Raw genomic sequence first — 17,495 nt, 5'->3', positions numbered from 1 at the left:
CAGCGGGAGTTTGTGTCCTTTAGAACTCAGACCTGCCCCGCCGCAAGCGCTGAGGCACACTCCCGAACCAGGCCCTTCGTAAGCCAAGTGGTACAGTTGGCCCTCGGCCACGAGATGTCGCTATGGTGTTACCTCGAGGACGCGACGGGGACCCCCTGGAGGGAGGACCGCGAACACAAGATGAAAGCGCGGAGGCTGGGGGCTCAGGTGAGGGTCTCTGCTGCCTGAGTTCTGAAGCAGCTCCGTCGTCGGGACAAGGGAGTGCTCCTTTGAGGCATTCGAGACTGTCGTCTCGAAAAAGTTTATTCAACTAACTTGGGAGGAACCGCAAGAATCCTCAGTGTGAAGCGGGGAAACTGAGGCCCACAGATGAGCGGTACCTGGCCTCCCAGTCACCCAGCCATCAAGGGAATAGTGAGCCAGAGCCCAAGGTTCTGTCAGGACGCTGGTAAAGTGACAGTTACTCCCTGGCCGCCCCAAGTAGGTCACAGCTTCTGTTAACGCATTGGTCTGGTTCCTCTTAGCTCTCATGGTTTGTATTCGCACGTTATTTTTTATTGTCACAACTTAGACTAATGCTCGCCTCCTTTCCACCCCCAGTCAGGGCCACCCCCATGTTGTGGCCCCCTGGCACATCTTTAGTAGTAACAGCTTGTTGGATGAATGAATAATTGAATTCATCTCCATTACACAAAGAAGGAAGCAGATTCAGAGAGGGAAGGTGACTGGGACACAGTTACAGCAGATAAGATGAGTCATGATTCAAACCCAAGAACTCCACAGGCTAAAGACCTCTTTAGCCTCCTCTTTCCGGTTCTGAGCCAGGCCCGAGGGTGCCTCTTGGCTGAGGTGTAGAAGGTGATGAGGTGGTGTTAGGGACCTTATCCTGGATCCAGGAAATGAAAGGATACACAGGCCTGTAGTCTTAGGGAGGCAGAACCCCAAGCTGGGACTCCAGGTTATCACTCTCTGCAGCAGGCAGCTACTACTTTGGAAGGCAACTAGAGGGCGTCCCATCAGACTCCTGTGCAGGAGAGGAAAGGAGGGGTTACCGCCAGCCCAGACGCATTGACCCCTCCCCTCTAGGTGAACACAGACCCGATTAGGGGGGCCTGGGCAGCCAGGGTTCATACCTCTGACAAGAGAGGCTGAGGCTTGGGAGGCCTGATGAGTGGGGGCCCAAGTGCAGCTCAAGGAACTCAGACAGGAGCCTTCTACCTTCCCAGGAACTTGGTCATACTCCCTTCTCCCACCCCTCCCACTACCTCTTTCCAGTTAAAATGCTTTCTGCCACTCTTGCCCAACTTTTTCCCCTTGTGGCTTTTGAGGCTCAGTATTATACAAAAGTCAGTTTTCAACAAAATGCTTGTGATTATCAAATAGCCAAGTGGCTCACAGTAGTTTGCAATCTGACTGTCAAAAATTGCCCCACATTTGAATAGGACCTAAAAGAGGAGACTGCCCAAGCGGGTGGGGAGCTCTGGGGTGGCCATCAAGGGTACAGATAAGCCAGTTCCCTGGTTGTTGTGGAATGAGAGGCCCCAGGTTGAGAGAGTGACCGGGCTTACCTCTACCAAGTCTAGTGGGATTAAGAGGGACTGTAGGGAAGGGGGCGCCTCCAGACCTACTCAGTGCAGGAATCCTCACCACCAGTTCGAGTGGGCCAGCAAGGGGCCTGGAGCACTGGAAGCCTTTGGGTAGACTGACCTTCAGGTGAGGTCAGGTTGGAGGTGAAAGGCATCTTGGCAGGTACTGATATGGAGCAGTCTCAGGGGGACATTGTGCAGCTCTTGGGGTGACATAAGGAACTGAGCGGTGTGGGAGCAGACCCTCAGCCCTGATTGAGATCCAGCAAGTTTGCTCCAGTCCTGCCCTACTGGTTGTTAGCATACTGCAAAACTCTACCTACCCAGTCTCCCTACCTGCCCCCCCAACACCCTCCTGGGCTTTTAGTCTTCCCTGACACTCCTCTCCCCCACCCCTCTCTTAAACAATCCTCTTTTGGATTCTCACAGTTCCCTCAGGAAAGTTTCAAGCCCACTGAGATCTCAGACACACTGCACCTTGGGGAGGGGGTGGTAGAGTGCCCAGTGCCAGCCATCTGGTGCTGGAAGCTGACCCAGTTTGTCAGCGCCCCTCTTTCACCTGCTAGCCCGTGTCCAAGGTCTGATCAGCAGCTGGTCAGAGCTAGGTTGTTCTCTAGGGCTCAGAGACTCAGAATTACTACCTCTGCAGAGTCCCAGCTCCACCCTGGCTGTTTGCCTCATCTAACCCAGGTGTCTGCTCCCATCTTTACCGAAATCAGGCTCAAACCCTTGGGCCCAGCAGAGCTGCCACTGGAGTAAAGGTTGAGGCCAGGTAGCCAGAGAGACAGGCTGTATAGCACTGCTGAGAGATGGTAACCTTGCCAGCTGGGCTAGAGCCAGGCCACTGGACTCAGAGTCCTTGGGTCCTCCTGGGGACAGGAGCAGTAACTCCATGCCAGACTCACTCTTACAAGCGTCTAGTGCCAGTCTTCTGAGCCTAGGGTCACACTGTAGTGGGACTGAGGCCAGCTGTGGAGAATGGACGTAAAGAGGCTGGGGGCCTCCCAGAGCCACCATCTCTGACCCTGCAACCACCTTCCAAAGCAGTTGGTGCTTGTGAGCACCCACTCTCAGGAGATGAGGGCCCCCTCACAGCGATACTGGGTATCCAGGAAGGTGCTTGCCTGCCAAGGCCATGTGTCTGGACCTTTTCTGCTGTAGGCCTCAGCTAGTCTGAGCCCTGCATCTCGGGAGATGAGGCCTCACAGCTCAGTTCTGGGTCCATTCATCTCTTTCCTATCTGTCCCCCCGTCTTTCCATCCTAGTATCTGCTAACCTCTGCAGCTCCAGCTCCCATCTCTTGCCCCTCCAACTTGAACTCACACTGCCTGCTATGGAATCCCGTGTGACTTGGAGCAAGCTGCTTAACCTCCCAGAGTCTCAGTTTCCTCGTCATACCTGGAGAGTTGTTGTGAGGATTAGATGTGACAATATATGTCAAATACTTAGAACAGACTGAAGCTCAATACAATTTTAGCTATTCTTATTAAAGGTAGTTCTTGAAATACTCATGCTTTTTTTTACACTTCCAGGTTTGCACATGCTGTTCCCTCTACCTAGCATATCTTCCCCTACCTCCTCCACCTAGAGAACTCCTATTCAACCTTCAGAGCCCACCTTTGTGAAGTCTTTCTTGATTTCCTCTCCTCATTCCCCCATAAACTCCCCCTGGGAAGATTTCATCCCCTTCCTACCCAGCAGCTCATTATAGGTGGGGATACAGCTCTGCTTGCTTTTCTCTCAAGACAAAGATCTCTCTTATTACTAAGGTACCTGGGCCTCCTTTAGTTGTCCTCCTCCCCTAATCCTTCTTAATTAGAAGGTCAGGCCCCATCCACATGGAGTTCTTCCCTACAGGCCAGACACCCCTGCTACCTGTTATCTCTGTCCTGCACCCAGGAGAACTGGACTCTGAGCCCTCAAGGGATTGATCCCTTCCATTCTATTCCCCAGGCTCCCTTCTTGCAGCTCCTTACCAAATAGCAGGAGCAGAAGGAGTAGCAGCATTTGTAGAGGGGGCCCTGGGTCTCATCCCCACTGGGACTGGTGGCCTCCCTGTCAGCCCAGGAAATTTAACCACCCCAATGTCCCCTCTCTACTGCCGCCATGAGGCCCACATCATGGAGCAAAGGGGAACTGACTTTGGGAAGATGAAGGTGCCAGGCAGGGACTGCAGCATAATGCAGGCATCCTGCTTACAGACCTTGACCCCTCTTGATTATGGGACGGGGACCTCCTAGCACTGCCTTGCCTCCTGTCTCAGGTGAGTGCCAGAGAGAACTGCTGACTAAGATCAATAGCAACAATAATAATCCTCCCCTCTCTTTCCTTCCCACAAAGCTCTGTAGCACACATGTTAATGGGGCTTCTCACAGTGACTCCACAGCCCCTTTTACAGATGGGGAAGTCAAAGCTTAGAGAAGTGAAGTGACTTCCCGAGATCACAATGAGTTGGAACCAGAGTCAAGATTCAAATTAGGGTTGTTGTGATGCCAAGTCCTCAGATTGTTCCTCTCATAGCCTTACGGGTCTTTCTTCCTGGCTCAGCCTCCCAGCTTTCCAGTGGAGGGGACTGTTGGTTCCCTGTGGAATGGGGTATAGGCCATGCTCACAGCTGAATTTCACAAGTGATGTAAAGCAGGGGTCCCCAGACCCGGGCTGTGGACTGGTACCGGTCCATGGCCTGTTAGGAACCAGGCCACCCAGCAGGAGGTGAGCAGCAGTCAAGCAAGTGAAACTTCATCTATATTTGCAGCTGCTCCCTAGCACTAGCATCACCCGCTCAGCTCCACCTCAGATCATCAAGGATTAGATTCTCATAGAAGCACTGGTCCCTGGTGCCAAAAAGGTTGGGGACCTCTGATGTAAACCCAAGGCCCTTCGTGTCCTGTCAGGTCCTTCTGGCCCTTCCTACTGCTGTCCCACCTCTCCCTGCCCCTTACTCTTGCAGTACTAGATGCCTGTACACACACAATCTTAAAAATTGTATGTATGTATTTTTTATTGGGATGGAATTCACATAACCTAAAACTAACCATTTTTATGTGTACAGTTCAGTGGCATTCAGTATATCATGTTGTCTTTGCATGTGCTATTTCTTCACACCTGGAATATCCCTTCCACCTTCTCTGCCTGAAAGCTGCTTTGAACTTCAAGATCCAGATAAATGTCTCCTCCTCTGAACTGCCTTTTTCCAGCCCCCTCACATTGGTCTAGTGGCTTTCTCTGGGCCCCTCATCCCAAAAGAGGCTATGGTCCAACTCGGTCTTCCAGACCACACTCAGAACTCCCTGAGCACCCATGGAGGGCAAGCACATAGGAGCCACTCACTAAATACTTGTCGAATGACTGCATGAGTTAGTGAACGAGTGAATGGAAGTCTTTGGGGGACACTGGGTGGTGGGGGTGGGGCTTGTGGATCCTGAGTTTCCAGCCAGAGGGAGGGTCTGGAGTTGGGGAGGGAAAGAAGAAGACTCCCAGACCCCAGCCTCCAGCATTACAACAGAATAACCAGGTCCGGGTCTGGGGCAGAGCCCAAGACAGGGGGCAGGACCCTCAGTTTCCATCTCTATATTGTCTTCCAATTTGCATTGTGCCCCTGAGCAAGTCATTGTCTTAACTCTGGTTTCAGTCTCTATATTAGGAAAAGGAAAGCATTGCCTGGATCATCTCTTTCTCCTATTAAGTCATTTGAAGGACTAGGGGAATCCCTGGCCTCTCCAAACTGGCCTCAAGGGAAGGGCATACTCTCTCTACTGAAGTTCAAGGTAGGCCTAGAGCAGCTTCTTTCAGGAGTTAACCAGCAGGGGGAGCTGTAGAAAAGTGAGTCAGACAGCCCTGGATTCCAACCCAGGCTGCCCCTCCCTCACTAGCTAGCTGTGGAATGGCTTAACTTCTTTGAGTCTCAGCTTCCTGGAAAATGAGGATTGCAAGACCCTTACCTAGCAGGGCTCAATAAATAGTAGCAACAGTGAAGACGATGATGTGATTGGATTCCTTGTTTGCAGACAGGCAAGTTGAACTGCTAGCTAAATTCTGGAAAACATTGTAAGTCTTTAAAAACCATTCATCTTTAATCCAGTGGATACAAAATTTCAGCCAAAGCCAGGCAGATAAGTGAAGCATGCCAGTTCACATGTTGGGCACATGGCATGACAATTAGGCTGCATGTTAACAGAAAACCCAATTAGGGCTTAAATACATAAAGGTCATTTATCTCAAACATCAAGGCAGTCTAGAAGTAACAGCGTGACTCAGCAATGCCATCAGGTTTTATCTCCCTTCTCCACTTCGCAGGTGGCTTTTGTCCTCATAACTACAAGATGGCTAATTCAGTTCTAGGTATAGTGCCACATCCCAGGCGGAAGAAGGTGGGAGAATTTAAAGGCGGGAGGGGAGGGGGGGGGGGGGGGAGGCGGTGTGTGTGTCCTAGCAAGACTTCCTGTAGGATGGGACATCAGTTGGTTGGGGACTTTCATATACAACCATTAGCTAGAACTGAGTCATGTGGCCACTTCTAGCTGCAAGGGAGTCTGGGAACTTGAACATTTTTCTTTCTAGACTTCATAGACTAAAACAGCAAGGCAAAAGGCAGTTAGAATGAGTGTCAAGTTAACCAATTCTTCACTTTTATGAGGGACCAACCATTTTTAACTGCATAATTCAGTGGTTAATTCAGTACATCACATTATCTTTGCACGTGCTGTTCCTTCATACCTGGAAGATCCTTTCCACTTTTTCTTGCTTGCTTCTATTCATCTTAAAAAGCACATCTCCACATCTAGCTTTTGTTTTCCTCCTCTGTTGAAAGACATAGCTACCAGAAGTGTTTCTCTACTTTAGGAAAACACAACAGTTGATGGATGGAAATTATCAAGGGAATAATGAGGCATGCTTAGCCCTAGGCAATTAGTGAAGATGTGGGTGTTAAAGTACTGAATAATTCATGTGGCAAGAGCACTAACCAATCTGATCAGATGCCCAGTTGATCAAAACATATGCCCAACCAATCTTCATGGATGCCTGCTGATTAACTGGTATCCGTTCATGTACACCAGCAGAATACCAGCCCTGATTATAGGCATTGGTCCACAGTTGCCTGAACTTCTGCTTCTTACAAAACAGCTGGGAAATCTCCATGTTTCTTGAGATCTCCTAATTTTGTCATGTTAGTTGAATTTTTAGATAACACTATATAAGTCAAAGAAAGCCCATTTGTGGCTGTTGATATTTAATCTCTCATCTTTGGGTTAGGTGTGGCATAGGTGTGGCCTGCCTAGCTGGTGGGAGGGAGTGGCACATGCTGGTCACTTTCCATAGCCCTGGAGAGATGGTTCTCTTCCTCTGAAACACCACTCCTCCTCTCTCGGGAATTCCAGCCCAGGAGACAGAAAGGTTGTGAAGGAAAGGGAGAAAGTGGAAGAGGCTTCTTGGTAAGAGAGAATGCTGAAAAGTAGAATTTAGAATGACATTTTTTAAAATAGAGATAACTTTGGCTTATAACATTATACAGGTTTCACATGCTCAACATATAATTCAATATCTTTATGTACTACAGTGTTCTCAGGTTTAGTTTTCATCCATCACTATACCATTAACCCCTTTTACACATTTCATCCTCCCTCCCTTCCCCCCTGCCCCACCCCCAGTAACCATCAATCTGTTGAGAATGACAATTTTTAAATGGACTGAAGTTACTAAGACTGGGAAAAGGGACAACAGAAAGATGACTCTTTTTAAGTGTCACAGATGAGACAAAGCCGCTTAAATGTCTCTGCGGTGGTTGAGAAGAGTCTAAGTAGAGATTATGTCATTAAAATGACCTCAGTTTTCTTTTCCATTTGATGAAAATTTGTGATATTTTCAAAATGCTGTTACAGACTAAACCCAACAAAATGTAATTCAATATTTATTTATTGACTCTTTTTGACAGATTGTTAAATGGATTGAAAGGGAAGAAAAAACCTCAAACTGTGTTATGTTTTTACATTATATGTAGCTGATTATAAGTATTTTTGACAATTCTAGGATATTTCTAATAGCTATAAAATCTTCCCTTCGGGAAATGGTGGGGTAGATGTGGTTGTCGGTGCTACACTTTAGTGGCTATAGATATTGCAAAATGCTTTCTCATCTCAGCCACACAATCCCCATGATTAGCCCAGGGAGTGAAAGTAAATAGCTCCCTCACAGGGGACAAAAATCATAAGGTTCAGAGGTGGACAGAGCCTCACCAAGGTTGCACAGCAAAGTGAGAATGCAGCTGGTCTAGAATCCTTATCTTTGTTTGGCTGCCTTCTGTGGGAGAAGTGGCTTTTGTGAGGGATGGGAGTAGAAGAAATGCACACCTCAGGTGGGACTCTCATAGCTGTACTGAATTGCTCCAATCAAGAAGTAAAAAATGAACATCAAGGTCATGAGAGCCAAGCTTACTGAGCCTAGAGTTATCACTCACTTGATAGATATTTACTGAGCATGTACTGTGTATGTGCTCAGGATAAAGCTGAAAACAAGACAGACACAGCCCCTGCCCCCCACAAAGCTTTCTCATAGAGTAGACAAGTAAACAGATGTTTGAAATAATTTGAGACCATGATAAGTGCTATGAAGAAAAAAGTAAAGCAGGGAAAAGGGCTGAAGAGTGTGGGGTGGGGAGAGTTACTGTAGATGGCTGCACAAGAAAGGTCTCTCTGAGGAAGCTTTGAGTAAAGTTCCAAAAGAAGTGAAGGGGCGAGTCATGCAAGGACCTGGGGTGAGCACTTCTGGACAAAGCACAGTAAGTGCAAAGGCCCTGAGGTGGAATATGCTTGAGGAACAGAGAGGCAGACAGGAACCTGCTTGCACTGGCTTGCACTGACTCACAGGAGAAAACTCTGTAAAACTCTGCCTTCAGTCATGTCACATTGGTGGCTCGAGATCAGCCATGGAGGGAATATTTATACCACAGAAATCAACAAATGCTAAAATTAGGGCTTTTGATTTTTTATATTTTATTTTTTTCAGAGAGCTACTTTACTAGCAGACCCCTAGGGGTAGGAGTAGGAGATGGGTGTAAAGAGCTCACCAGGCCCAGATCAACCAAGGCCTCAGAGTGGCTGGAGGGTTTTGAATTGAGGAGAGATGTGAAACAACAAGGTTTTAACAGGGTCTCTTTGGCCACCATGTGGGGCCAAGGGAAAGCTGGCAGGCCCGTGAGGAGGCAGATATGGTTATTTAGGTTGGGTTGCCAGATTTAGCAAATGGAAATACAGGATGTATGCAATATTTGGGACATATATAACTAAAACATTATTTATCTGAAATTCAAATATAACCGGGCATCCTGTATATTATCTGGCAACCCTACTTACAGGTGCTAGGAGAGAGAAGGTGAGCTCCACAACTGTTTCTGGAAGGCTTGCTGCTTTATTCCACCTCCCCACCCCCCACCTCCAGTCCTTGGGGAGCTCCCCCATGGCCTTCCCCTCCCCCTGGGGTATTCAGAGGATCTGTAACAGCCCTCCCCTGACCTCTCAGCCCACATTTCAATGGACCTTGGACTTGCACACACCCCTCAGCCATTTTCTCTGGGCCTTTCCAGCAGATCTGTGAGAGGAAACCAGAAAGGGAGCAGGTTACAGATGGGTGAAAGCGATAATCTCACAGAAAACCAGATGAGCTGGAGTTGCTGCCATACTCTAGACTCAGCCTCAGAGAAGTTGGTCCCTTCACTGACTGCCACCTCCTCCATCTCTCTTTTATTCTTCATGAGTCAGGTCTTGGAGGCCTGGATGATAGACTTTATTTCTGGAGATGGGGATACTATCATAGGGACACGATGTGATCTGTGTTTTTTGAAAGATCGCTCTGGCTGCTGTGCAGAGAATAGGTCATGGGAGCAAGAGAAGTCAAGAGAATGGTAGAAGGCGACTGCAATAATTCTGATGAGAAATGATGGTGGCTGGGACCAGGCAGTTAGCAGTAAAAATGGTGCTTCTCCTATCGTGTCTTCCCTACTCACTCAGCTGCAGCTTCCTCGCTGTTTCTCAAATACACCATGCACACTTCCTGCCTCAGAGCCTTTATTCTTGCTGTTTCCTCTGCCCAGAATGCTCTTTCCTCAAATTTCTCCACAGGGCTCATTGCCTCTCCTCTGTCAAGTCCTTGTTCCAGTGTCACCATCTCTGTTGTCCTTCCCTGACCATTCTATTTAAAATGATAACTACTCTCGTCATCAGCACTTCCCACCTCCATTCCTTAGTTCTCGGCATGGTGCTTATCACCTTTTAAGACACCAAGAAATTGAGTGATTTTTCTTGTTGCTCTTTGCAACCAACATCTCAGTTCCTCTAGGATGGAGATTTGTATCTGTCTTGTTACTGCCAAATCTGCAGCACCTGGAACAGTGCCTGGTACATAGTTGGTGCTCAGTACTTTTGGATGAGATAAAGGTTTGGACTTGGGGCTTGCTTTGAAGGAATAGGCTGAAGTGATAGATCAGATAAAGGTGAGTCCCAGGTGTCTGGTTGGGATGGAGGTGCTGTTTACTGAGATGGGCTCTGGGATAGGGGAAGTTGGTGAGCGTGGTATTAGTCACAGGAATTGGAAGGCCTGTGGGGCGTTCACTGGGAGATGTCTGAGGAGCACTCAGTGTTAAATCTGGATCTCAGAGGAGAGGGCCTGGCCAGAGCAGAGTTAACGGTGGTCTGCACAGACTCAGGGAGAAGGAACAGAGTGAAGAGAGGTTCCTTGGCCAAGCCTTGAGGTACCAACATTCCAGAGAAGTGCAGAAGACCAGAAAAAGTGGAAAATCAGGAGAGGCGGGTGGCTATGTGGTTGACATCCATGATGGCATTTATTTTGTGTCAGTCTTTCTTGCAGACCTGAGATCTTTCTGAGGACAGAGAGCAGATACAAGTACAGGCAGGCCTCGGGAATGTTTTGGGGAGGGCAATATCAGTCTCAATGTGTTTACTCAACTGCTGGGACCACAAAGGACTGCAGCACCACTGGTGGCAATCCAGGCACTGTCACAGAATGTGACTGACCTCCCTCACCCAAGTCCGAGGTTGCCGTGGTTGTGCTGGTTGTGAAACTGATAGTTTCACACACATTTACACAAGCATGCAGAAGTTTGCATAGGTGTGTACACGGGGACTTGTACAGTAGTTGAGTAAACACATTGAGAAGATAGTTTCACACACATTTACACAAGCATGCATGTGTATCATATGTGTGTATTATCTGTGTGTGTCCCTACATTCCTGTGTACGTGACTGTGCATAGAGGTGCTCCTGTATCTCATGCACCTCTGTGTAGATATAGGCATGTCTTTGTTTTTGTGAACCTAAGTTGACTGTGTGCGTTTGAGCACTATGGTGTGACTGTGCCAGTGTGGTCTGTTGGGCTTGGCAGTGCTGGGTGGAGAATGGAGGCGCAGGCTGAAGCTGCCAGCCAGTACCTGCTTCACACCCACACCTGGCCATACCACTTGTCACCTGGGAGGCACAGGCTCTGGGCCAAGTGAGGCTTAGGCACCTGCCACCTTTTGGAAAGAGCATAGGAGCCCCCAGGGCTGGGAGAGATGAGGAGGGTGGTTGCACTGATGAGAAGATAGACCCTGAGCTGGAGAACCTAGGTCCCCCACCTCTGCTGGATGCCAACTTTCAGGGCCCCCTAGAAGAGGCCTATCTTGGTCTTGGGCACTAGAGCACCTCCCACTTGCCCTCTTGACCAGTAGATCTGGCTTTGCCTTTTACCTGTGAGTTAGCTACTCAATATCTGATCTCCACTTCTTCCTCCTTAATGAACCCTGATTTGGGGGGCAATGTGCCTATTTGATTTCTGGGCCTCTTTTGCATCTTAAGGTGGCCATGTGATATAGTCCTAAGGAGATGTAGGTGCATGTCTTCTGGGGGCTACCAGGAGGTAGGGAACAGATGTAACACCATGTCCTTCTCTTTCTTTTAACCTGTCTGGAGCATGAATGAGATGGCTGGAGTGCAGTAGCCATCTTGCAGCCATAAGTTGAGAAGCCAAATGGTATTAGAATAATGGCAAAGCAGAAAGATAAGAGCCTTAGTCCTTGATAAGCATTATTGAGCAGCTAAACCAAGGTCAACAAAGTCCTTTGGGTTTCTTATGAGGAAAGAAAAATAAATCTTCATGTGTTTAAACCATAGTTTTAAGTTTCTGTTACTTGTAGCCTGATGAAGTCTTAACTGATCTTTCCAGGTTGAGGGCAGGGGCTACCCAATCCGATAGGTGACACCAGGAGCTAGACCAGGAGGGCTTGCCGAGGATAGCAGAAAAAAGGGAAGCCCCCGCCACCCGCCGCAGACTTACAGTTGTTTGCCCTTGAAAGAGTGGGGCACCAGGAGCAGCTTCCTTTGGCCTCTGCAGACGTGGGTGTGATCTGTGGTCTGGCCACATGGGCTTTCCCCATCCCCTGCCAGATGCCCCACTCACTGGGTGACTGAACCAGATTACTCACAGCTGCTGGAGTTAGTCAGAGAGGTGTGTCTGTGTATAAAGAATGAGAACTGGGTACAGGGAGTGCTGGAGGCAGAGGCAGCCCACCCCCATGCCCATGCTTTGTGGCTTTGGATCACTTATTCTCTCCCTCCCCGATGAACCCATTTTCTCAGCTATATACCATGACAGTGACTCCCTCTTGAAAGAGAAGGTGAAGGTGGAAATGTTTAAACACCTAAGATGCTACTGAAATGCCTCCAGGTCTGGGGGGGAGTCCACATGAGTAATGATGGTTAGTTTAGCACCTCTGGAGGGCCAGGCCCTGTCCTAGGTGCTTTCCTGGCTATCATTTCTCAAATCCATAGTACAACCTAACCAGGGAGGTCTGAATATCCCCATTTTGAAGATGAGGACATTGAGGTCTGGGCTGTCGAGTCCCAGGATCCTGCATGATCAGGCCTGTGCCTACCTCTCCAACCCCCTTCCCTCCTCCATTTTCCTGGCTCCTTTGTCTGGCTGGCACATGCTTGTCTTTCAGGTCCCAACTTAGATGTCCACCCCTGACTGGGCAAGGGGCCTCTCCTAGCTCCCCAGTGCCTGCACACCTCCCACCTAGGCACCTATCACAGGGGATAGTAGCTGTCTAGGTAAGTTTATCTCCCTTGTGAGAGTGGGCTGGAACTGCATGTTCATGGTTATGACCCTGGCATACAGCACAAGACAATGAAGGATGCCTTGGCTGCAATGTGGTGGAGCAGGATTCAAACCCAGGTGTTTGATTCTAAACTGTGTCTTAAAACTAAGTAGCTTCAGGATTGGAGGGGAAGCAATTAACACCCGTATAGCAGTTTCCCCAGATGAAGGTCCTCAAACTTTACACCTTTTCTGGCAGCACAGGGGTACAGATGGGTAGGGCGTATCTGCTATTTCTATCGGCCCAGCATCCATTCCACCTTCCTTAAAGCCCAGGTTTCCAGTGGGAAAATGGCCTTCAGCCATTCAGTCTGTGGAGTTCGGCTGGGGCTGGAGTCCCCTCCCCTTCAAGATAGACAGGTGACTAAGGTCTGGCTGATCAGCATAGTTCCTCTACTGGCTGAGCCTGTCTACTGAGAGGTCACCTTTGCTGGGATTACTGATAAAGAGGTGGGCCCCACTACCATAATGGGAGTCCCCTGAGGTTGTTTGAAGGGGTCTGATAGTGGGAGCGCCCTGATGCTCCTAAAATAATGAGGGTTAATACGCTCATTAAGGCCTCCAGGACTTGGATCAGAGATGTAACAGGACATGACTAAACAAGCCTTGAAGCATCTATCACTGAGCTCATCACCCACCACCGAACCTCGTTTTTTTCCGGGATCTCCATCTTGGTGACATCTCCACTGTCTACCCAGAATCTCTGACACTATCCACATTTCCTGCACTCACCTCTCTCCACATACCTTTCAGGGGTTGATGCTTTGTATTCCTGCTGCCACTGCCTAGTTCAGACCCCCTATCAGGGCTGTCACAATAATCTCCTCCTTGCCTCCAGTCTCCCTTCTTCAAGGATACCTTCCACACTGTTTGCCGAAAATATTTTTCAGGCAATTCTGAAAGCTTTTTTTCTGATTCAAAACTCTTTAGAGGTTCCAGAGAGCCCACGGTGTCAGGCAGAAGACATGAGCCTAGAGAGTTGAAGATAATACTCTTCATTCCCACAAAAATATCTGCTTAATCTCGTTCTCTCTCTCTCCCCACTCCCCATGTCTTCTCAGCCTCTTTTGTTTCCCTGCTTTTAATGTTATAAAATAGTGGTGCAAATACAATGATAAATGGCATCTGACGCTTGGACTGTGCTGGGGAGGTCATTAGGGAGGGGTAGGGACTGTGGTGAACTGCAGAGTTCAGGCCCTTTCAGTGGTGGAGCTACTGCTCAGTTACAGCCCATTATTGCTATGTGGGAATGATGGTTTGATGTTGATAGACCTTCCAATTTTCTGAAAGAAACCAGAAGTCAGGATTTTTATGAGATATCTCCCCAGTTTTAACAAAGGCTAATAATTCCAAACTTTTAAGAAAAGCACTGTGTGAATCATTCTCCCACAGAGCTGGTGAGAATCTAAATTGGTACACTCTCTAAAGACAAAAATTTGACATTATTAAAATTACAAATTCAATATTCTTTATCTTGGCAGTCCCATTTCTTGGTATTTACCCTGCAGTTATATTGGCAGTGTGCAAAGTGATGTGTTCAAGATAATTTATTGCAGCATTGTTTGCAACAGCAAAAATTTTGAACTAATCGAAATGTCCACCTATACAGTGCTGGTTAGATTACACTCATAAAGGGATACTATGCAGCTGTAAAATAGAATGACAGTGACATACCACTTCACACAGACTAATATAGCTATAATTTTTTTTTAAAAAAGGAAAATAAAAATTGTTGAGAATGTGGACAAATTGGAACACTCAAATATTGCTGGTCAGGTTGTAAAATGAATGGTGCAACCATTGAGGAAAATTTTGGCAGTTCCTCAAAAAATTAAACATAAAGTTTACTATATCACCCAGCAATCCTATTCTTATGTGTATACCCAAAAGAAATAAAGATATGTCCACACAAAAACTTGTAAATGAATGTTCACAGCATCATTATTCATAATAGCCAAAAGGTGGAAACAACCCAAATGTCCATTAACTGACAAATGGATAAACAAAATGTGGTATATCTAAACAATGTAATATATTTGGTTTTAAAAAAGAATGAAGCTCTGGTATATGCTACAAAGATGAACCATGTAAACATTATGCTAAGTGAAAGAACTCAGACACAAAAGGTCACAAATCGTAAGATTCCATTTATATGGAATATCCAAAATAGGTAAATCCAGAGAGACCAAAAATACATCAGTAGTTGCAAGAGGCTGGGTAAGGGGAAATAAGGAGTGACTACAAATGGGTTTTTCTTTTTAGAGTTATGAAAATGTTCTAAAATTAGGTAGTGGTGATGGTTGCGCAACTCTGTCAACATACTAAAAAACACTGAATTAAACACTATAAAAGTTTTAAAGTATGTGTATTATATCTCAAAACAGCTATCAAAAAATGAGGAACTACTTTCTGATTATTGATACTTAATGATCTTCAGGAAAAATATGTAATATGCTACCTTTATACATTAAAGGGGAGGTAGATGTGTATTTGTATTTGCTTGTGTTGAATTTGTATTGCTTTTTTCTTCCAGTAAGAAATTATTACAGCGACCACCTGGGAATGAAACCAAGATTTTTCCTTTAAACCTTTTGAACTGTATGAAACAACTTTTTTCTTAAAGAAGTGGTCAGTTGTGTCACATGCAGCAGAACTCAGTAAGGCAAGGACTGAAGAATATCCATTGGATTTGAATATAGTTAGATATTCGATAACTTTTCCAGGACAGAGTCAGAGCCTAGTGGGGCAGAGCAAAGCAGCTCATGGTGAACTGAAAAATAAAGGAGAATCAGCGAGTTTTTGCCAAAGAATGTTGAAGTCTGTAACCTGTATATACAGCCTAGCTGAAATACTTTAGAGAATTTGAAGGACACAGTTTGAGTTTCTTCTGGTATTTTGTTTTACTCTTGGATCAGACAGGACTACCACACAGCTGTCCACTTGGTCCCCTGAAAAGATGTGCTTATGTGTCCTGCTTTTGTATGCCCTCTACTTATACTGAGAGACACCACAGGCCTTATAGTGCATGTATTTCAGGTTAGGGAAGATTGTCTACTGTATCACCTAAAGAAAGGCCATCAAAGAAATATTTTCAGACTACAGTAATAGAAAGTGCTCATTTCCCCTGAGTATGGTTTCTTTATTCATGTCCAATGCAAATCATGTAACAGATAATGTTTTTTTGCTATACTATCAGGAAAATCAGGAACAAAATCTCAACTTTAATTCAGGGGGCCCATATGATTTTCATGTCCAAATACTGATATCTATTTGTCCTAACACTGACCTAATACTACCAAATATATTTTCCCTTACATCGAGTTTGTAAAAATACAGTATCATAATGTATGGATCTCAACAAACCTCTCAACTTCAGTAAATGGAAAAGAGTTAACAAAAAGACTCATCACTAGAAAAGAGAAGGGTCTTCTGAAGGGCTGGTAATGTTTTTATTTTTCTTTTCATCTGAATTCAATACACTAGTGTATTAAGTTTGTGAAGATTAGTGGAACATTCTATATGTATGCCTTAGTAAAAACTAAAAAACAAAACCACAACAGTGGGGAATGTAAACAAAACAAAATTTTTAAAAAGTGTGTAGTCTTATCAAAATTCATTTCTGGTCTGGATCCACTCTTTGGCTACTAGTTTGCAACGTAAGGAATAAACTCTCAATCTGCTGGCACTCTGACTCTGTTGAGTTCCATCAACCAGTCATTATTCAGGGCAAAGGTAGAACCCACAGAGCCTGCATTCCTTTACTTCTAGACCTCCATACTTTTAGTCTACCTGTTTCTTTATCATTCCTTCCCTTCCCACTTGGTGAAGCCGTTTTTGTGAGACAGGAAGCCAACTTTCGGATGTCAGGTCAGCCAGGTTGAACAGACAGGAGCCATCTGCTAATACTTAGATAAGCTCCACCCCCCCACCCCGCCCCATCCCCAAATTCATCAGACTTAGGGAAACCAGTCGACATTAAAGGCCCCAGTGTCGCTAACAATAAGGATCTGGTTACAAGGGCCGAAAAACTTTCTCTTTGGCTCCGCATGCACAATCAGGCTCAGTCAGAGGTGCTTGGCTGTGTGACCCTTTCCTGGCTGTGTGACATCTTAATACAAAATATGCACACCCAGGGGTAGAGATTTAACATGCTGATGAAACAAGCAATACATGAAGGGTGTAGTCATTCTGCTCAGGTGCCAAGAAACCTCCGCCTCCAAATGCCTAGACACAGTTCTCTTTCTGCTTAGCTCCCTTTAACCCATTTCCCAGTTAGAAAAAAAAAAAGTGCAATTCTTTGCCAGCACTAACTGAATTTTATATACACATGCTCTTTGAGGCTGAAGCAAATGTGACTGGTTTTCAATGTGAAAAAATATAAAAACTGTTCTTGGAGTTATTTCTAAACAGAACTTGTCTCTAAGCTTAATGTAACAGAAATGTAATATGATCAGTATTTAACAATTATTTTTCAGGTGGTAAATTTGAAAGCACTAAATAACACAAAACAAAACATCTAGGATTTGACATTTTTCAGCCATCAAGAATTACTATATTTTGTAAATGGAAACATCACTAGTAAAAACAGAATGCTATAAACAGAACGATGTCATTTGTGTCCAAAAATTATTGATATACTAGAGCGATGCAAAAATAATAATAAAAGATATTTCGTCACAAACTTTGGGGGTTAAGAACTGAAATCCCCAAGTTATATCAGGGTAAACGCTACAGCTGCAAGGGCGCTGCTGGCGAGCACTGGGG

At 46.1% G+C, this 17,495-nt stretch overlaps 1 long non-coding RNA gene across 2 annotated transcripts; it reads left to right on the top strand.

Moving 5' to 3' along the window:
* The first annotated feature begins 74 nt into the window (after window positions 1-74).
* LOC120589844 (uncharacterized) lies at window positions 75-17,042 on the top strand. Of its 2 annotated transcripts, none has more exons than XR_005649570.1 (2): window positions 75-207; window positions 15,265-17,042. It is a non-coding gene; the product is annotated as an uncharacterized LOC120589844 (long non-coding RNA). The 2 variants fall into 2 exon arrangements; XR_005649571.1 differs by lacking the exon at window positions 75-207 and adding an exon at window positions 6,014-12,685.
* Window positions 17,043-17,495: the final 453 nt, after the last annotated feature.

This window comes from Pteropus medius, unplaced genomic scaffold (assembly GCF_902729225.1).
Source record: "Pteropus medius unplaced genomic scaffold, Ma_sr-lr_union100, whole genome shotgun sequence".
Classification (NCBI taxonomy): domain Eukaryota; kingdom Metazoa; phylum Chordata; class Mammalia; order Chiroptera; family Pteropodidae; genus Pteropus; species Pteropus medius.
The sequence above is the reverse complement of the archived record's forward strand: the minus strand, read 5'-3'. Positions and strand labels throughout refer to the sequence as shown.